Source organism: Camelus bactrianus, chromosome 8, assembly GCF_048773025.1.
Source record: "Camelus bactrianus isolate YW-2024 breed Bactrian camel chromosome 8, ASM4877302v1, whole genome shotgun sequence".
In the NCBI taxonomy this organism is placed as follows: domain Eukaryota; kingdom Metazoa; phylum Chordata; class Mammalia; order Artiodactyla; family Camelidae; genus Camelus; species Camelus bactrianus.
Window position 1 is genome coordinate 41,255,865 of NC_133546.1, and position 19,892 is coordinate 41,275,756.

Below are 19,892 nucleotides of genomic sequence, written 5' to 3' on the forward strand. Positions count from 1 at the left end.
AGGGTGGTTCTTGCTTGGAGTCTCCAGTGCATTTGCAGTTCAGATGGTGGCCGGGCTGGCGTCATCTGCATGATCAGCCGGGCTGGACATCCAAGAGTGGGTCCTCACTTCCATGTCTGGCCATCCAGGCTGGGATGGCTGGAATCTCTAGGGGCTCGCCAAGCATTTTTCTCTCTGCATGAAGTTCCTCCATGTGACCACATGAGACTTCCTCAAAGCATGGTGGTCTCAGGTTAGACTTCTTACCTGGTAGCTGACTTTCCCCAGATTGAGCATTTCAGAAGACCTGGTAGAGGCAGCAAGGCTTCTTGGAAAGCACATGAGATCACTTCCTCCACACTGTCCGCCCAGATCCCATGTGGGAGGGGACTGTGCAGGAACAGTACTGGGAGGTGTGGTTGCTCAGGGACCATCTTTGGAGACCAGCTACCTCGCTTGCTAGCATGTTCAATGTGAAAAATACCTTTATATGAGGTGTGGGAGATAGAAGCTAAAGATAGACCAATCAGAAGAATTGGAGAAGATCAGGATGACAAAAACTTAATTGCAAGACAAAAGAGATGGTCAATCAATATTGTTTAATGTCCACAAATCCTTTTACACTCTTCTCATCAAGAGATGGGGTCTGTGTTCCCTCCCCCTAAAACTTGGCAGCCTTTTCTGACTGATGCTATGTAACTTCCAAGGTAAATTCAAAAAAGTCATTTAAGATATTACTTGGATACTTGCTTTTGAAATCTTCAGCTTCTATATATAAGCAACCAGACTTCCTGAGACTGCCATGTTGTGAGGAAGCCCGAGCTGGTCCATGTAGGGTATTGAACATCTGTCATTCATTTACTGTCATCATCTAGATGTTATATAAAGTGGGAGCTGAGAATTCCTGATCTACTTGCCCTGGAGAGACGTTTACATTCTCAGATGCTTAACAGAGGGCCACAGAAGTTGGATGGGGGCCCTGGAGTGCACAGTTTTGTGACCCTAATGACCCTTTTAAATTGGTATTGGAGGCTGGCTTAAGACTTGGGGTGTATTAAGTTTTAGTCAGATAGGATACAGAATATCCATCAAATAACTTTGGACCTGTACTTTTTCATTCCTGTTTTAAGCTAAGTGCTCTGCTCACTGTTCTTTCCTTTAGTTAAGGCTTTGAAACTCTGTTTCTTTTAAGGTCATTTCACTCAAAAGTTAAAGACTTGCCATGGACCCTATAAGTGTGAAAAGTCATTGAGGAAGTGGTTTTGGCATTCTGGGTGAAGCTATGAGGGGAGGGACGCTGGTGCTAGGGGACCTGCACCCATTCATTTTGTCCTTCTGCCCTGCTACCTGTGTCTCCTCAGCACAGGCCAACGTTCTGAGGGAAAACAACGGCCAACTGACCTTATTCCAAGGAAGTGAGTAGCAACATCCAGTTGTCTCTGAGAGAAAGAAGACAACATGGAGAGACATGACAGTCAGAGAAAAAGAGAGGGGACCCCTGGTCACTCTTCCCAGTGAGAACTTGGTGTCGCTGATAAGCAAAGGCATTGGCAGGAAGGAAGCTGAAAGCCAGTGGCGGGGCTGGCAGGTCAGCTGAAGCTGGGATGGTTGGAAGAGAAGCCTGGGCTCAGGGATCCCCTGGTCTCTTCTTCAACAACCTTTGGGTTCTTCTTTCTGAAAGAAGCCTCCTGGGGATGCCCTCTGGCCTGGGGGACATGGTGGGTGAGTCTGAAGCCCCAGAGGGCAGTAAATGCAGACTTTGCACTTATAACTGGGAGAAAATGAGCAATCCTGAAAGCAATCAAGTTTGAGGGTACAAGGGACCTTCTTGCCAAACCCATTCCCAGGCTTTCTAACTCTCTAGGAACAGAGGGGAGAGAATGCCTTGGCCAGTTTCCTGTAATTCAGTTAGTGGAGCCAGGGCCCCTGTGAGGGCTCACTCTGAGAAAACAAACGCATAAGAGAAAAGGACAAGAAGGAGGAAACACCAGCTAGGCAACTCCAAAGGGATCAGTGGCTAAGCTCAGGGGCAAACTGCTTCAGTGCAGGAAGTAAGTAAGGCACAAACAGGATCTGAGCAAGGTCATTTGTTTTGGAGAAGGGAAAGGGAGGAGGGGGAGGGGCAGTAGTGTGAATGTGCAGAATTATGTCAGAGCTCCGGGCTGTCCTGCCCGCGGCACCTTGCAGAGCAACCCCGCTGGCTGAGTACTCAGCAGTGTGGCCCTCCAACCTGTCAGGGTCGTTAAAAAATGAATATCCCTCTAATTACAAGATCAACACCAAGAGTTACCTTCCTGGGGAGCAGCAGGGAGAGAGGGTGCAGGGAGTGAGAGTTCCTAAGAGAACTTTTGTGATCTGCCCAGAATACTTTTGCAAATTCTTAGATATACTAAGTGAAAATGCCATTCCCTGAACAGACTGTACTGATTTTTCAGACTAACTTACTTTAGTTGTCAACTTTCTGCATGATGTTACTTTGGCTGAACAATGGATTATAAGAACTTTCTCATGGACTGTTTTGCTCAACATTTGGTTTTTCTATAAACAATTTTAGGAGTGTTAGGGTGTGAAGAATATCAGCATGGCCTTATCACATGGTATTCAGTACCGAAAGATTAATGTGTTTAGGTATTAGAAAGAAAGAAGAAAAGATAGCATAGATCAAGAGAACAAAAAGGTTGATAGCTCACAGGCTTTCAAGAAATAGATTTCTTTACTCTTGGGTAGTATTTCCCACTGTTTCACAAAAGGTAGTACCTTTCTTTCTTTTTTAAGGTTTATTTATTTTTATTTATTTATATTTAATTTTTTTTACCGGAGGTACTGGGGATTGAACCCAGGATGTTGTGCATGCTAAGCATGCACTCTGCCACTGAGCTATCCCCTCCCCTAAGTGGTACTTTTATTTGACTTAACTCATTCTGTTCATATTTTCCAGAACTACAAATAAGTAGACTCCATTAACCAAAAAGTGGAGGCAGAAGGGATGTCAAATGCACTGATTTAAAAAAATCCTCTCCTAAGGACTTCTTAAGTGGTTTCAGCTGCTCTGCCTGATAACTACTATCTTCTCTCCCAGTTTCTACCCTGTGGGCCATGACAAGTCACACCAGCCATGTGAGCCCAGGTGTCACCTATGCGGCCCTAGAAGGGAAGGTGAGAATGCCTTTTTACAACAATGGCCCTCGGATGGGAGAGTAAAGGCAGCTGGCCAAGTTAAACAGGCAATTTTGTATCCCCAGGAATTTACAGGCTGCCTCTGGGTCTAAATAGGATGCAACACAATGATTTCTCTGCAGGCTCCTCGCACATTCTACAGGGAGAGCCCAGACTTGGGCCAGCCAGTCTGAACATTTTCCTTTACACTTTTTTGTTTCCACCTGATACTCTAACTTGATTTTTTTTTTTTTTTCAGGAAATAATCACCTGGCAAAGATTAGTCCTAGGTATGACTCAGGGGTAACTAGACTCAACTGGATTCTTTCACTGGTAGAAATGTGACTTTTAAGTGGAGTGCCCTGAAATGATTGATGGAAAATCCAGTGAACTGTTTGTGGTAGAAGCCTTTGTTGCATAGCTGTGGGTCCAAGCAGTGCAAGTGGTAGAAGTCACAATTGAAATTTAAGACAATTGAAGATCTATCATTTATAAAATGGATATATACATATACATATATATATTCATGTCTCTTTAAGACAGCTGCATAAGAGAGATGCAGTTTTAATGTGTTAAATGTGACTGCATTTTTCTCTCTAGTGTAATAAGAAAACATTCTTTTCCTACTGCAGTCTTCTATTTTTGGTTGTGTGCTTGAGGCAAAAGGTAGTCTAAAGAAGTTGTAACTATTGTCTAGTGATGGGCTCACAAGAAGCTGAGAAGTGAAGAGCTCACTGTTGTGATGATTTAAGGAGAACAGGTGCAACAGCAACAAAAACGTCTGAATTTGACTTCGTTGGAATCACAAAATGTGCGTTTGCATTACCCAGATGCAGCCGTTAGAAGTAAGGGATGATCGTTGGCCTTCTAGTTCTCTCAATGGCAAATTATTTGGACTGAGCTTCCAACAGGAGACAGACTCTTCAACTTGTGCTCAGCCAACAGTGATATGTTCTAATGTTGGAGGAAAACATAGCTTCATGTGACTCACTTAGAGATTACATGGTGGAAGGAAATTTTGAGATCAATTCTGACTCTCAGGGATTCCTATTATACACCTAGAAGATGTGTTTCCACCTGGTATGATGATGTTCCAGGCCCGTTCTGAGTGCTAGTGAGAGAAATTTATTTCCAGCAAGGCATGTTTGGATGTACGTCCAGAAATTCTACTGGGATGAGGGCTCAATGAGTCTTCTGGGAGAGACAACCGTTGACTTATATCAGGAGCTAAAGGCTCTGGGGAATAGGTAGCATCATTCTATCCTTAAATCATAGGAGTACTGCTGTGAGTATTCAGGTCAAAGGATGTTCTATTGACCATTTTTTTCACTTAGTATTACAGTTTCTAATCTATCCCAAAGATGCACTGGCAAATATGGAAAGATGTGTGCACAAGACTACACACTGGAGCACTATTCATTTTTTAGAAACAACTCAGATGTTGATCGAAAGGGGACAGTCAACTATGGTTATACAGCTGTAAAAAGAAGTGAAGAATAACGTATCTATACAAGCCTATGAGAAGACCTGCAGTATATATTGTTAGTGAATTAAATTTTAAGACCTGATCACTAAAAACAAAATGAAAGTTTGAACCTGTGTATTGGGTTGATGGCACATCCCTTCAGGGAGGAAATATTTCAAATGACTTTAAAACATGGGAATTGACAGTACATCTCAAGTGGGAAATATATCCTTAGAACAAAACGAACTGTAGAAAAAACAAAAAAAAGAAAACTTCAAATATTTTTAATGATTATATTGTTGCTATGATTATTCTGAGATGGTTGGATATGTTCTGTGGGGTAAAACAAATAAGTAATTATGTAGGTGTTGGGGATCAGGATTTTGAGTATGAAAGGAAATATGTAATGTGATATGTAATATGTAATGTAAGACAAAAGCCCCTATGGTCCTGAGTTAGAATTTGCATTGGAAATATTATAAACTTGTAATGTTGTATCTACATCTATCTGTTTATCTACCTATCATCTATCATCTGTCTGTCCCTAATCTCCTCACTTTGTTCCCTGAAGAGGCCTAGAAACCATAAGCAGCCCATTAGGAATGTACATCCCTAACACAGAGGACCCCTGAAGGAGGAGGGCTCTTTAAAAAATACCTGGCTCCCAGGTCTGCATCAAGAGTTTGGGATTAACAGATACAAACTACTGTATATGAAACAGATAAACAACAAAGTCCTACTGTGTATCACAGGGAACTATATTCAATAGTTTGTAGTAACCTGTACCGAAAAAAATATGAAAAAGAATGTATTTATGTATTACTGAATCACTATGCTGTACACCAGAAACTAACACAAACTATACCTCAATTAAAAAAGAGAGAGAGAAAGAAATGCTCAAGATGAACCTTTAACACCTGGCCATATCTGAAAATAAGAACACCACTGACCAGTACTATGATTGTGTCAAAAGGAGTCAGAAACCAACCTGCAGGGGCTCTCATTTGAATACCAATACAGATAGTAGCTGGAATAAACCCAGGCACATCAACCATAATTTAAATCTGTGAGTTTATCAAAAAAGAAGTTCCCAGGGAATGGATGTCAGGGTGGCAGTAACAAATCCCAAGGACGGGTAAAGCATGGCCCAACTGGTTACGGGCAACATTGTGGCCACATCAGTGACAGTCACAAGGCAACAGAGCAGGGATGGGGGTTGGTACCGGTGGCGGTAGCCGTTGTCTGACTGCTCGGATGTGTGGACACGCCACGCTGGGACAGGGTCAGCACCCAGGAGGCTCAGCAGGGCGCCATGGGACTGAGGTCCAGTGGCGACTGATGGAGACGGGCAACCGTGGGCTGTTCCCCGCCGTGTGGTCTCACTCCTGTTGCTGTGGCCCGGGTCATCAGACTTATGAACAGTAACATCAGGGAAATTGAAGTCAGTTACACTAAGAATCTCATATTATTGTAGAAAAATCTAAACATAGAGCTTTATTATTAAAATCAATCAATGTTAGTAGAAGTCAGAATGTTTCTCTGCACTTTTATTTCAAGTGGAAAATTTGTCTGAACACTGAAGTCTGCGGCCATCTTGCTGGGATTCATTCATATCTGAGAAGGGGTTTCTGCTCTCACTTGAAACCCTCCACAGCCCACCACCAATTCCTCTTCATTCTGGCTCTCCCAGAGCAAAGTAAGTGGCTCAGCTTGGTTTGGCTTTAAATTGCAGTTACTATCAGTGTTTGGAGGGGCTGTGTTTGAGTAGCGACTGAGGCTAACCTTGCTTGGCTCAGAGGCACTGAGGTGCTATGATTGAATTTAAATGTCTATGACTGCAGGCTTATTTCCTGGTTTTTCAAATTTAAAGAAACTATTTGAAATAATAAACTTCCTTTTTCTCTTGTGATTGAATCTATGGTGGCAATAAAAAAAGGAAAGAACAGCTGTGCAGAGAGGTAACCATGACTCCATAATTTCCAGCCAACTCTGAATAACAACAAAGGCCTGAAATACGAGAAAATGAAAGTCTTCTTTGGAGCAAACATTCTGATCAGCTTCATCCTAACCCTTGCAGTATCGGCGATGTTTTGTGTTTGGGAGAGAGCCGTGGTTCATGGGCTTTTAAGCATGGAGACCCAGGAATTGGGAGAAGCAATTTGGTAAAATTTCCTCTTTGCTACCTGGTCTCATTTACTGGTAAGTCTGAACCCCACCATCAATCCCTCTTTTCCTCTCTCCAGGTATATATATCTTCCTGACTCTCTAATGAGAGTATACTCTTCAAAAGCAGATCTCACTTTTGACAAAAGCAGAAGGGCTCTAAACAAGCCCCAGTCCGCAGGACAGGCAGTCAGGAAGGGCAGGTAACTAGCCAGCTGGAAATCCATGAACTTGAGCCTGAGCTGAAGCTTGGAGTCTCTGAGCTTTAGGAAGGGTCTTCTCACTCTTTGATGAGCTTCCACTTGACTCAGTCAGACCCGGTCAGGATGATGTGCCTTTTTTGATTAACTCGAAATTAACTGGTTTGGGACTTTAATGATATCTGCATAATCCCTTCATGGCACCACCTAGGTAAGTGTTTGATTGAATAACTGGGAGATGATGTGTATATTCTGCAAAATGGCCGTGACTCCTTCCATCCTGCAGCTCTCATGAGAGAATATCCTTGTAGTCCACTCTGTCCAGAAACATCTTAGAAAGGGACTTCTAGGAATATAGTTGAGACTAACTGTGCTGATAGATCACACTGCCATTCTAAGACAATTTTTCAGGTAGACAGCACTATTCTGAAGACTCTGAGAGTTGAAAATGCAAATTATAGTCCCTCTAGTCATGAGGCTTGTCTTTCTCCATTCAGTATTGTAGGGCCTTCCTGTCGTTAAATGAGAATGTCTTATTTTAGAAAATATTAACACTTTGGGTATATTTTTTTTGTATTAAATAATGCATACATTCAACTCAATAAAGTTGAATAAATATTAATAATTCAAATAAGGAATATTCATGTTATAGGACCAAACTTAAAATCAGGGCACCTAATTTTCCAAGGAAAAGTCAAAATACCTCTATTTTCTTCCATGCCTTAGCTTCTAATTAGTTTAGTCACCTTGGCCAAATCCTTACCCCCAAACCCGTATCTCAGCTTTCTCAGAAGTAATAAGTGAGGTGGCTAATTAGATGTGCCCCAGGTCCTTTCAAGTTCTAAAAGTCTGTTGGCAACATTCATAAAACAAATTGTAAATTGTTTCTAAAAACTGTCTATTTGGTATTATTGACTAAACTACTTACATAGAAATCCACTCAAATGATCCAATATCTCCTACTAAATTAGCAACACTTCCTTTTGGTTTTTATGTCCATAACTTTCTAGCGTGTACCATGGACCCACCAACATCGTAGAAGTTAATCATCTTAGGCAGTTTCAGAATGCCTCAGACTTCGCAGGAGGGACTATCTGAACTGCAGTGGGGTCTCTATGTCAAGACTGAGCTGACAGTCATTATGCATCATGTAACACCTAAGAATAAGAAACACATTATGGCTGTCCCCAAGTCCTAAACTACTGCACATCACAGATCAGATCATTGCTTCCCAGCTGGACTTGAAGAATATTCTGTTATTGTTGTCAAGTTCTAGGCTGGCCCTTTGCTGATCTGCTTCAGGTTCTGAGCAATACATATTAGTCAGCATTATCTCCCTGAAGAGAATGAAGATGTCTGGAAAGAACTTCAGAGCTGATATTTTGATATCACACGAATTCACATGAATATTTTTTTTTTCTAGGAGGCTATCTGTCCATCAGAAGGTGTGATCATTACCAAGGTCCTAGGACCAGCCCCTGGGACAGATTCTGGTAAGAACCATGCAAAGTCTGGATATTGAGAGAGAAAATTGTATCAAACTGTTTTTGGTGCCTCCACTTTCAATGGGAAGAAACATACATGAGAGTAAACTAGTGGCAATTCCTCATTCTTTTTTCTGTTTTTTTAAATAAAGAAAATGAACGTAAAATACCAAGTCAGGCACCATATTAAAGATCTCAGAAGACCAAGTCGATGTAAATGAGGAGATAGAAAGTGTGAAATTGCTGAAAGAAAAGAGAGGAGAGAAGAAAGAAAGGAGGGAAGAGGAGAGGAGGGCATGGACCCCCAGTTGGGGCTAGCTGGAGTGCTCCCTTCAAGTGGTTTGGACTTTCTATTAAAGAGCTGAAGATAAGATAAGCAGTCCTTAACTTACATTGCTAAAGCAATTTATTCCTTCAGCAAATATTCATTGAACATGCACTATATGCCAGGCAGACGGCATGGATCAGAGCAAGGGGAGCAGCAGCGAGCCAGGGAAGGCCTGTTGTGGCTGATTCTCTCTCTCTCTGCCTTTTCCCAGGCCTATGCACAATCTAAGTAGGAACAGATATTTGAAATGGGACGCGTTTTGGCATACTAGGGTAAAATCAGAAGATTAACTAAAAGAAAGCACAAAATTCTTATTTTTCTGATGCTTCTATGTTTTCATTTTCATAGAAGGAAAGTTATGATTATTACTCCTTTCTAGAAATTTCCAATCAGACATTGTATGTATAGTAATTTTGTCCAAAATTATGCTTGTCCAAAAAAAAAAATTTTAATATAGATAACAAACAAACAAAAATCCAGTGAAACTGTGATTTTCCCAACATTAAAATTTGACCATCAGTAATTTCCCTTCGGCTTTTAGGAATTAAATTTGTTTAAAGGTTTATCATTACCTTGTAAGAGGCCTTGTCTTTTAAATATATAGACATAAGTATTTACAGATGAAATAATGTGATGTCTGGAATTTTCTTCAAAATTATCTAGAGGAGGGAAAGTGTGTGAGGGTATAGATATAAAAGGATTAGCCAGGAGTTGATAATTATGAAAGCTCGGTGATGGGTACATGGCATTCCTTATACTGTTTTGTCTACTTTATATATGGTTGAAAATGTCCATAATAAAACACTTTTTAGACTACCTTATATTATGATATATGGAATAATATATATATGGTGTATAATATGTAATATATCTAATGTAAAATATATAAAATATTACATGACTTTCTTGAGTGCTTAGAATAAGAATGTGAATGACAGATGAATTCAGTCCATAGAATAAGAAACACTGTCACAATAGTCCCTCAGCAGTGTTTGCAACCCTGTGAACAAAGATACCAATGCAATTTTACGAGTCAAATCAATGGTCTTTATAACTGTATTTCAGGGATAATAGCCTTGAGGGTGATGTTCTTGAAAAAAATTAGATAATGAACAATAGAGAGGAAAAGAGAGAAGAAAAACCTGTAACATCTCAGTTGTTCAACTAATTTGGGAGGAAAATAAAAAAGCGTTCTTAGAGCCAACTTGAACGTTTGGTGTCCATGGAGAAATGAAAACACTCTGTGAGTTGAGATTGTAGATACAAGACAAACACTATTACTTACCTATTGGGGAACGGGGACTGTGAGCTGCCACACTGCCGGTGCTGCAAGCACCCTCACTCCGTCCACTCACAGGCCATATGGACAGTAGAAGGGTTTATGTCAAGTGAGTCCATAAACACAGAGTACTGAAGAACTGGGCTTCACGAGACGGTGCCTGCACAATAGCAAATACCTGATTGGAAAGTTCACGTTATAATCAATTTTGGTGTTTTAGAGCATCGGGACTTCAGGTGCTTTGCAGTGCTTCTGGTGCTGGTGTGTATTTACTGATGCTTGCTTACTACGCTCCAGGCCCTGCTCTGGGAGCTGGGAAAACCAGAAAGAAAATAAGCAAGTTCTTGCCTTCATGAAGCTTTTATTCTAACAAGAAGTCAGACAATAAACATAATAAAAGTTAGAGATATATGTGTTGAGAAACAAAATAAAATAGGAACGAGTAATGGGGAATACAGGAGTTGGGGGAAGGACGCTGTCGTCTTTATAAAGGGAGCTCAGAAAAGGGCTCAGAGACATATGAGCGAGTCAGCCACATAGTCATCAGGGGAAAGGATTCCAGGTGGAAAACAGCAAGTGCAAAGGCCCTGAGGTAACAGCACACCTGTAGAGAACAGCCAGGAGGGCCTTGTGCCTGGATCAGGGTGAGCACAGGAAAGCGATGGAAGTGGTGGGGGTCAGGGAAGGGTCAGGCCATGAAACAGGTCTGACAAGGTCTCTCCACACCCACAGAGATCTCAGCAGCAAAGACTGCCCATTAGTGTAGTCATGGGTTGGTCGAAAAGGGTTAAGCCCCTGTATTACCACCTGGTCATTGGTGGGGCCACTGGGAAGAGACTGTGAGCTCTCTGGAGAGCTGCGGTGGACCCAGATGGATGCAGCAGGGAGGCTGTCAGTGCAGCCCACTCCCCACAGATAAGCAGGACATCTTTCTGGAAGAGCGATCTGAGCAGCTCACATATTTTCAGACACAAGCAGAGCCTCATTTCAGTAAATAAAATGTCCAGGCTAATGGAAACATCTCCAAACTCAATTCACACTGAAAGCCTTACCCCTCCCTTGCCTAAGGACTGCTTTAGGCTTGGAAGCCTTCAGGGGAGGAGATGGGCAAGTCCAGCTGGCTTTTCTCTCCCTTGCTCACCTCTCCCCCAGTTAATGAGTCTAGCCTAGAGGGAGAAGGGGTTAGAAGGAGGAAGTCCCTATCCATTGTGGTGGGTCTTTGTGGGACTAATGAATGTTCAGCACTGATTGTCTCAGAGGCAAGGCCATTAGGGTGAGGAGAGTGAGGCGCTCACCTCAGGCACAAAATTTAAAGTGGTGCCCAAGTATGCAATAATCAAGTTAAACAATTTCTTAATGGAGTATTTTTAAAAGCAGAAATTAATGCAAAAACCTACAATGAACAAGATAGCCCCTCCTTCACAGTGGCCTAGGACATGGGGGTACTGGCACCCACTGCATTGCTCTGCAGCTTTGGAGCTGTTGAGGCAACAGAGAGCTGCATGTAACACTCTGTTCTCTAACCATGTGTGCTCTGGCCAGCTCTGCACATCCACTGCCGTTCAGCACCCCTGTGGTCAAGTCCTTCCTCACCTTGCCAACCTGGTAAGCTTCTCACTGTTCAGGATCCAACTCGAAGGTTCCCTGCTCCCTGAAGCCTCCTTTGACTACTCCTATGGACTGAATGTTGTGTCCCTCCGAAATCCAAATGTTGAAACCCTAACTCCCAAGGTGATGGTCTTAGGAGTCAGGGGCCTGGAAGTTGATTGGGTCATGAGAGCAGAGTCCTTGTGAGTGAGATTAGTGCTTCTAAAAGAAGAGACGGAAGGGAGCTGTCTTCTCTCTGCCATGTGAGGAAACCAGGAAGAAGGCTCTCACCAGAACTGAGTCCACTGGCACCTTGGCTTCCCAGCCTCCAGAACCATGAGACTATCAGTTTCTGTTGTTTAAGCCTCTGATCTGTGGTTTTTTTGTTACTGCAGCCCAGACTCAGACAACTACCTGCCCCTATCCATTGCCCAAAAGGGTTTTGAACCCTTCCATTGCACCACCCTCATGGCTCAGATGCCCTTTTCACAACCATTTTGCATGTCCCCAGTGAACCACAAAGTCCTCTAAACCATAAACACCTTTATTCCATTTCTTCAGGACTCTGCAGACTATGTGGCACATAGCAGGTACCTTGAATTTTCTCTCAACAATATACTTTGGTCATTGTTATGTCCTCTTTTAAACTATCTAAACTATTCCATTTTACTGATGTACCAAAGTTTGTTAAATAGTCACCAGAGGTGTTTAAGTTTTTCCAATCTTTTGCAAGACAAGTAATGCAGCAGACACTATCATTTTAGTGACATCACTTTGCACATGAGTTGAGTATTTGATCAACAATTCAGAGACAAGGAAGAATCACATTTGAGATTCTGTTCAAGCTTTATGTTTTGCTGAGACATCATGTGCTTTTAAATCCTCACTATGCATAGCACTCTCTTCAGCCTTTTTTCTTTCTTCTTTTGCATGTGTCCGACTCATGGAACTAATTATTTAAAACCTAAAATAGCTTTGATAGATACAAACAAGTTGAATGTCCACAGTATCTTTCTCTTTATCCAGTTTTTTTGGTGAGGACACACAGTGAAGCTCAGCATAAAATCAACGAAAGAAAAAAAAGAAAGAGAAAACACAAAGCCATGACTCCATGACTCCAGAGTGTTTACTGTTGAGTGGCTCTTCCGGGACAGATCAACCACATGGTGCTTTCTGAGTGTTACTTTGAAGATTTAAGAAAATAGAAACACACGAAAATAATTGCACAGGGAAAAAAAATCAAGAAAATTTAAAAGAATTTTTAGGATAACAAAATGCAGCAGAAAAACACAAGCTTAGAAACATCTTTGAAATTCAAACTAGATTTCTTGAGTTATTTTGGTGTGGCTGAGGGCAGATGGGAAGAACCACACATCTCTGGTTCTGTTACTGTTTTGTAAGGGACAGTTTGTGTGTGTTTATAAATACAGTGTTCAAGAAAAAATATTAGGCTATTTATAAACAAATCTTCCCAATTTCCAGCAATTTTCTGACAAAATATCCTATATCATCTCAGAATCTCAGAGTCCCTAAGAACAAGCTAATTAGCTGAAGGTTGACCTCGGAGGTCACTCATTAGGTTCTCCGGATGCGCATTGCGAAGTGATGCAAATGGCTGTCTGAACGCAATTCTGCTCTGCACTCCTACAGGTGTTCACCCCTCAGGAGGCTCCTCAAAATGCAACCTTAGCAGAAGAAGCCCCTCATTTGGGGGCCACTTACTGACCTTTCTCCAGTCTAAGACCTTGAAAAGAAAGGGATCAGATGGACTGCTGCGTTTCACCTGGAAGGAAAATTTCTCCCTGAAGCAGTACTTGCTCTCCTGCCCTGCAGGGTGAATGAACGTGGTCCCTTGGGCTCACACCACCCACTTACTTTGGACCTTCAACATGAGCCACACAGTTCCTCAGCTTGGGCTGCGGCTGGGAGCATCTTTGCAGGTGAGCACACACTGGTCAGTCACTTCCTGTCACTCTTGGACTGGGGCCCTTTCCCCGGCTGGAGACAAAATAGATTCCACCCTTCTTCCTGCTGTTCCCCTTTTATTTCCCGTCTACCTTCACTTTGTTTTTCTGTGACCTCTAACTCCAGCCCTCTCCAGTCTGATACACTGTACCAAATACCAACTTTGTAGTCAAACAAGGTTAAGTCCTAATTTGACTCTGCCACCGAAACAGGGTGCAACCCTGAGCATGTTATGTCATTACCTAGAAGAGTTAGTTCCTATCGCCTCTCTTCCAACCCTAAACCAGAAGAAGCCCCTGTTATTGCAAAAAAAAAAAAAGACCTAAAACTTGCATATTCATAAAGACAGTCCAAAATGACATATAATGTCTCTCACACAGAGGCTACCTATTGGAGGGGTGTAGGAACGGGGCAATTTGGGGACAAAAATGGGAAGGATACTTTCTGTTACATGTGTTTTTGAACTTCTAGTTTTTGAACCATATATATTACCTCTGCAACAAAAGTATAATACAAAAATAAATAAGAAATACATCTGTAGAAAAAAATTACCTCATGCTAATCAGACCTGACGTTCCCATAGAGAAAATATAATAGATTTATTTTGTTTAATGTAGATTAGTTTTGACAAATAAGTTTTTTCCTGAAGTGGCCGTAGATATGAATTGTATTGTATCTGCATTATCATATAAAGCAATAAATAAAAAACTAGTATCATTTCAATTTTCCTTTCTTATTCCACCCAATGTATACTAAAAATCTCTGGAGTAAAACATTAACATTTGTAAAGCACTTTAAAGTTTACAAAGCCCTTTGTATACTCTCTCTAATTATGATCTTCACAGAGGCAGCCAGGCACAATTCTTCACTTCCCAGCTGAGGAAATGAGTTCTGACTTGCTCAAGGTCACAGAGCAAGCCAGTGGCAGAAAAGGGATTTGAATCCAGTTCTCCAGGCCCTGAAAGGTACCACAATGTTTCCTCTAATTTCAGGGCAGAGTTCATACATGGAATGTTTAAATTTAGCTTGAGAGATTAGAAAAAGAAAAGTAAAACTTAAATAACTATCCTATTGACAACACCATCAGAATTCAAACATGCTGCATTTTACACTTCCCTGGTTTCATTTCTCTACTTTAGATCTCCAGTGTGTTGCCAGGAATGCCTGACACCAGCTCAGAATCCAAAGTGGACGTATTTACAGTGTCTCCCTACTTTGAAAGGCGTTAAGAGCAGAGAACTGAAAATAGTTGATCTGGATGGGAAATGAAAATCAAATGTTCTCTTACTCTGAAGAGTGTGCAATGAAGGAGGATTACTAGTGTAAGATGCAAGGTGCGCTATATAGCTCCCTGAGAAAAGATGAGGCCTACACATTTAGTTTAATTTAGGGAAAATCATAAGTTTGGACTTTTATGTGTGTTACATATTATGAAAAAATGTGAAGAGAGGAGAATTTCACTGATGTTGAAATTCATGGGTTTTTCTTTTCACTCCCACAAGCAATTCTCTTTTTAGCAGTGACTAGAGAAAGCTAAACATTTATTTATATCTTTTAACTGTTTCATTTTGTCTTGTCATCATCTTTTGGTTGAATGCAAGTGAGTTTTTTAATGAGCAAGTCTTGTTTAGTACAGTCTAACTGCATGGATTAAACACACGCACACAAGCTGTCATTTGATAGTGTAGTTGTTTAAGGATTTTGGAATCGGGAGGCCTTGCTCAGGTCTTGGCCTGATACTTCCCACCTGTGAGACTTCGCACAGCTAACTCAAACTCTCTGAACACTCACCTCCTACCTTAGAATTATATGACAATCAAGCAAGATGATGAACTTAAAGCAAAAGTATACTTTTTGAGACGTAGCATTCATTTATTCATGCATCCATTCCACTAACACTTCTCAGGCCCTACTACGTGCAGGCCCTGAACCCAGCACTGTAGATACAGCAGTGAACAAAACAGCAACCCCAGCCCAAAGGAGTTTATATTTTCTGAGGGGAGGCAGACAATAACAAGTGAGGTAAAATTTTATTTTTTTTCTGGTGTATGGCACAACGCCCCAGTCATGCATATACATACATATATTCTTTTTTACATTCTTTTTCATTAATGGTTAAGGTAAAATTTTAGAGTGACTATAAGTGCTATTGAAAAAAAATAATGGAAATAGAGGAGAGAATGTTAGGGGTGCAATTTTAAGTAAATTGATTAGGGAAGGCTATGTGAAGAAAGAATGGGTTAATAAATATTAGTTATAATTATTGTAGTTGTATTATTTTACATTCACATTATCACATTTGCAGGTCTTTGTGAGTAGACAAATGAATCTGACCCTATTTGTGGCAAACAGAGAGGATAATCATACACGCACACTCACAATGGCCATGCTCATCCTACTTCTCTGCAAATAATTTAATATCCTAGAATTGTTCTGTGGCCTCCCTACGATTAAACACTTGGTTTACATAAAATTTTGTAATACATCTGGTGTCAAAGTTATAATAATATTATGATCAAAACTAGCCAGAACTTGTCAAAATAAATGTATACAGCAGATCTACCTCTTTAAAAAAAATAATGCTTTCTGCAGTATGGAGTGACTGTTTTGACTTTCCTTGACTTGGCAGTTCACTTGCTCCAAGCCTGAAGCTCTCTTTGAAGCAATTGTCACATCTGGAGAAAGCAGGCCCCCGTACCTGGGGTCAAAACATGGGAATAGACATTTTATTACTTAGCAGAAGTAAAGTCCTTATCCAGATCCCTTTTGTTATAATGATTCCACTTAGCTTCTCCCTTCATCTCTTACTTGTTTTTTCTTTGTACCTTTTCCTTTCTTCATTATCTTCTTCTCTGATCCCTGCTTTTCATCCTCTTTCTTTTTTTACCCCTCTTCTCATTGTGAGCTATTTAAAGACTAGGAGGCAGTTTGCCATCAGGTGAGAACATCTCAGACTACAGTACAGTTCCTCGGCCCGCTTTACCCTGGGCAGCGTGCCTCATCTGAAAGCTTTGCCTAAAACTCTAAAAAGAGAGGAGGAGAAAATGTGTCGTGCACTGGCTGTGTGGCCCCAGATAACTCGACCTCTCTGAGTCTCAGTTTTCTCAACAGATACAGCTATACTTTCTGGTTCAAGCTTGTTTTATAAGTTGGAAACAATACTTGAAAAGTGCTTGGTCCCTTGGCATTGCAGTGCAACTGGTGAGTGTTGTACATGAGTGAAGTTTGGAAGGATTGTGGTCAACTCATTTCATGTTCCAATAAGTATATTAAGAACCTTACTTGAAAAGTGCTTGGCATACTGTAGGCACTGCATAATAAGAGTTGTTATCGCCTCACTTGGCACCATTCTCAGCAGTTTTTCTCTTTGAGCCTGATCCTTCCTTTCTTTTATTCCTGGTGCATCTGTTTTTCTCCTTCTACGTCTAACATAGGCTTGAGTTTTCTGTTTCTTTGCGTTCCTGAAGCACCAGTTCCTTTCTGTGCAAAGAGCCTCGCTGAGGCCTGGGCACATGTCAGCTGGGCATTGCCTTTCACAGCAAGGTGTTGGCAGTGCCAGGCCAGGAGAGTGGGCTCCTTGACTGTGGGAGTGGGGCCCCTTCCTCACTGCACCATATGGCCTCTGAGGGCCGCATTTGATTTTCATTTAATTGAAATTCTTGTAGAAGATCATGAGAATAGTGTTAGCAGTTACCAGCTCTTTTAATTGTCAGAATAGGCCTTGTCTGTTTTTGTGCAGATGTTGTCTTGCTCCCAGGGCAGCTGTGAGTGTGTAAACTCATCAGTGATGTGGACACTGCCCAAAGGGTAATCAGCACAGAAACCTTATAAAATTACCAACAGATTACTGCTTCTGTCTGCCAGCACTTTCAACGCCAGCCAGCCTGGGGGCTTGTTTCGTTCTGTTTTGTTTTTGGTTTTTGGTTTTTCTCCTACTGGAATAGGTTGCAATCTAGAGAGAGTCTTTATGGACTGTGAATGAACATACAGGCCCATGCCCAGTTAACAAGCTTTGACAAATCAGAGGGCACATGCATTGTATATTCGCAAGAACAAACAACAACCCAGAAAACCAGGGATCTTTTTCTCCCTTTCCTTCCTTTCGTAACATGGGACAAATTTAATGAAACTCTTATCTTACCCCTGCCATATGCTGTATGTTGTGAGGAATACCAGAGAAGTGACACTGCCTGTCCCTCAAGGGCAAACATAAGAAGATTGAATCACAGTGACCACGGTTTGAGTCATTTATCAGGAGAGAAAAAAATAAGCTGAAAGTTTCTGTTCACATGCACTTCTCTCTCTCTTGAAATCTAAAGGATACGAGTGACCTAACGTCTCAGTGAGGTGTGCGTCCCCCAGTGTAGAAGTGAACACCTTCATCTTCCTCCTGCTTTCTGCAACACACTCTCCCAATTTCCTCCAATGCCTCCTGAAGCTCTTCCTCCACAACTTGTCTTTATCTGTATTTTATAGGCTTTCCAAGGAATCCTTTCTTCTGTGAAGCCACCAAAACCATGATCCCAGCAAAGTAAAATGATAAAATGGAAAACCACGGAGAGCACTTCTGAGTACCCTGGCACCTGGCAGATCAGTGCAGCCAAAGGGGTCCAGGCCTGGGCTTCTGCCATTTCGTTCCTGCTCACCTTCTACCCCGGGGGGACTGCTCATTTTTCTTAATAGATTTAACACTATTGCTATCCAAACAGCTATACACTATTTTTTCTGTTCTGTCTTCTTCCTTTGGATGCATTTTTCAGTTATTTCCCCAAAATTCAGTCCCCTGTGAAGCATGAATTTCTGAAAATTTAGATCAGTTTTGTTATCTTTATTGATTTTAACTGAACAATGTGTCCTGGTCTGTTATGTGAGTTTAGATTTGACAGGTCAACTTTTATTTTAACACTGTGGAGTTTGGAAAGAGCCTTAGAAGCCAATAAGAAATCAAGTCTCTCAGGAACTCTGGGCAGGTACTTTGACCTCTATTTTCTCATTTGTCACCAGAACACTAGTATGTCCATACAGATTCTGCATCGTACAATTCAAGGAGGACCGTTTCACATCATGGTTGAGCCACAAGGCAGCCTGTCTAGAACAGGATAAGGGGTAAGCAAATTAAATGATCTTTAAAATCTTTTTGAACTAAAATTTAATCAGTATGACAATGTGGTACTACAGTTTTTCTCTAGATTTTCTTCACATTTGCTTTTTAAAATATCGTGGGTTTTTTTGGTTTTTTTGTGGGGAGGATATAGCTCAGTGGTAGGGTTTGTGCTTAGCATGCACAATGTCCTGGGTTTAATCCCCAGTACCTCCATTAATATTAATTAATTAATTTAAATAAACCTAATTACCTCCCCCTACCAAAAAAATATATATCATTTTTTACCAATTTTTTTAAACATATGTTCTGGATGAAATTTGGTTTAGAAAATAGATTTGGGTTTAAGTTTGTGTGCTATTTCTGTTAAAAAAATGAAACAGTAAATATTAGAAAAATGTAATGTTTTAAAACCTCACAAAAACCAAAATCCTATCATTCAAGTAGCATGCCATAGAAAACGTTTACACAGTGATTTAAACTGAGTGCTAACAAACTTAAATGGATTATTAGGTGTTATTAGGTTATTAGTTGTTGCTTTCCATTGTAATTTAAATGGAATATTACTAGGCCTTAAATTTCACCATAAACACTGTGTGCTTTAAAGCAAACCTCCCTATCCTATTGGCTTTTGACCCAACCAAGGGAGTTTAGTTACTGAATTGCTAACAAAAGACCCTTGATGAAATGATTCTCCCTGTTAAGTGGTCCTAATAGAGTGAGAATCCAGCTCTTTTCCTGTAGGTAGATGTATGTTTATATCAAATCACTATACTCCATATCCAATCAAAAGGACACAGGAAAGCTTCAAAGTTTATTCATAGCATGTTGACTGATGTCAAGTAGCTTTTCTTTTCTTTGTAATTTCCAGCTCAGCAGTATCTCACAGTGCAGTGTGCCAGGAAGTCTACAGACTCGAAGCCTAGCCTTTCCTGCTATAAATTAAACCTGTTTCCTTATTGGTATAAACAAAATGCTTAATTGTCACTCTCTTCTTTCACTATCCTCTCATAGCATTCAAGATTCTTTGGTCTTCCTATTTTTTTCACCTCTAGAAAAGGACATTTTAAAAAACTTCCACCATTTTAAGGGATCGCCTAGAAACCAAACTTAACCTAAAAACTAGGCAGGGTATTCCCCATGATGTCCGGGTGGTTGCTACATACCAGGCACTGTTTCCAACAC

At 41.0% G+C, this 19,892-nt stretch overlaps 1 long non-coding RNA gene across 1 annotated transcript in view; it reads left to right on the forward strand.

Moving 5' to 3' along the window:
• LOC123619769 (uncharacterized) overlaps positions 1-19,892 on the forward strand; it is a 50,948-nt gene that overhangs the window by 16,852 nt on the left and 14,204 nt on the right. The window contains exons 7-9 of the long non-coding RNA XR_012508661.1: positions 6,158-6,296; positions 6,537-8,456; positions 13,292-18,712. This is a non-coding gene — a long non-coding RNA (uncharacterized LOC123619769). The remainder of the gene's footprint in view (positions 1-6,157; positions 6,297-6,536; positions 8,457-13,291; positions 18,713-19,892) is intronic.